Below are 2,248 nucleotides of genomic sequence, written 5' to 3' on the forward strand. Positions count from 1 at the left end.
CAAACGTACCAACATCAAAACTTTTACATATATAAGTTGAAGGAGTGACTCAATCTAGCTAATAGCAAAGATCGATTTTATGATCCACACAAATATTTTTTTAGTTATATTACTTTTTTTTTAATTTTATACAGCGAAGCTTGAATCAATAAGAGAAAAAACTTTTAAAAATTATCGTATTAAAGTTGTCATGAAATTTATGGGCTATAAAAGCATATCACTAAATTCAAAATAAAAAATTTAAAGTTACATAATTTTTAAATATAAAAAAGTATCACTCTTTTAAAAATAAACTAATAAAAATAATATTTACAAAATTAAACAAAAGAGTACTATTTTTTGTAAAAAGAATAGGGTTTTTCGCGCGGAGGCATATTTATTGTTATAATATTGGTTCATCTGTACTCAATATTTGTGATGTTGAACATAAATTTAGTGTAAAAATTCGCTAAAATTATAAGATACAGCGGGTTGAAAATCATAACTTTAAAAATATAATAAGTTTAATACTAAAAACTTTAAAGATTAAACCCACGTAGTTTAAATCCTCCATGTAACTTAACAATTTCTAAACTTTGCTCATAGTGAAAGTTTCTTTTAAATGAGTTTAGAAGGAAAATGAAAGAAAATGTCATAGTAATCAAACTGTAATTCGGTCGTTGAAAGAAAATTCAAAATATATATATATATATATATATATATACTGTAATCTAAGGCCACAAAAGAAAATTCGAAAGTCTAAATATGAAGGGCGGGGAATGGTTGCCGCGTACTTATTCTGAATATTGACCGAAGTGAGGGTCCCTTTTTATACAGCCGTCCAATTCTTTCCACTTTCTATAAAATTCCCCTACCATTTTCCCTCTTCCCAAACAACAAAGCTAACTACTCTTCGGCCTTCGCTATAAAATCTTCTAATTCAGAAAATCTTAACTACCCATTTAACCAAACAACATGAAGAAGAAATCAGCAGTATTAGCAGCATCTTTGGCAGCAGCTTCCATTTTCATCTCTGTTACTAATTCCACGTCTTCATCCAAAGTTCGAATTTCTCATAATCAGGTAAATTTCCCTTCTTCTCTTCTCCTTTTAGTTTTAGTCTTCATTCTCTTTAAATTTCCTCTTTTCTGTCATGTTTGGCATAACTTTATTACACTATATTTGTATATTAGAAGATACATAAATGTCCTTGTATTCGGGGGCGGAGCTAGCCGTCCGGTTGCGGGTTCGGTCGAACCCAATAGCTTTTGTGCAGAAATTGTATTTGTCATGTGAAATTCACGGAATACGTACAAATTATATTTTTAGAACTCAGAAACTTAAAAGAACTAGAATCTTAAACTAATAAATTTCAAATCCTAGCTCTACCTCTGAGTGTATTCACCGCCCGGCCCGGTTGTATAATTTCAGAAAAATATGTATTTATGCTAAGTTGACACTTAATTTCAAGAAATAGTAATGGGTGCAATGGTGCTTGATATTTTAGATCAGTATCTACTTATTTTCATTTTGCTTGCATTTTCATCTTTTCATTTCATTGAAGGGTGACAAATCCTTATTCTTTTTTTTAAACATTTTTTTAGGATAATAGTTGGAAGAAAAAGGATGAAAATTCTTCAACGCCTAAGACAGTGCAGCCATCATCAGATAAATTTGAACCGAGGTTTGATGGATTAAGGTTCATAGAAACTCTGGTCACCGCTCACAGATAATCTTAATTTCCGGCCAATTATTGAGTTTTGGCGGAAAACTATTTTTGACATATTGATAGGATATAAAAGAGAAAAAGAGAGAATTTGTGTAATACTCATTGTTTCCCTTTTTAATTCTTTGTCATTTTTTTCGGTATATTATGCCCAATTACCGAATTATGGGCTCTCTTAAAGAACTCTATTTTCTGGATTAATATTATAATTCAGAAGCAGAACGACAGGTTGACAGAAGAAAGTAGTTGTTTTCTTGTTATGGATCATTTGTGTGTGTGTGTGGTGGTGGTGGGGGGGGGGGGGGGGGAGATTTACGTGAACTTATGGTATTTACTTAGTTGATTGGTGAATTGGTCAATATTTGGGTGAATTGATTTTTATTAGTGTTATGTGCAAATGTTTTTATTATGTTAGCCATTTCTTTACCCCTTCCTTTTTTGGATTAATTTCATACATGGTTACTAAAGTTTACTTGTTATATTAGCAAAGTCACAAAATTATTTATGTAAAGCGACTAAATTTTAGTTATTGTATCCGGAAAG

At 30.9% G+C, this 2,248-nt stretch overlaps 1 long non-coding RNA gene across 1 annotated transcript; it reads left to right on the top strand.

Annotated features, from left to right (window-relative positions):
- Positions 1-922: 922 nt before the first annotated feature.
- Positions 923-1,947, top strand: LOC107800173 (uncharacterized). Its single transcript, XR_012704436.1, has 2 exons — positions 923-1,062; positions 1,584-1,947. It is a non-coding gene; the product is annotated as an uncharacterized LOC107800173 (long non-coding RNA).
- Positions 1,948-2,248: the final 301 nt, after the last annotated feature.

This window comes from Nicotiana tabacum, chromosome 21, assembly GCF_000715075.1.
Source record: "Nicotiana tabacum cultivar K326 chromosome 21, ASM71507v2, whole genome shotgun sequence".
Taxonomy (NCBI): domain Eukaryota; kingdom Viridiplantae; phylum Streptophyta; class Magnoliopsida; order Solanales; family Solanaceae; genus Nicotiana; species Nicotiana tabacum.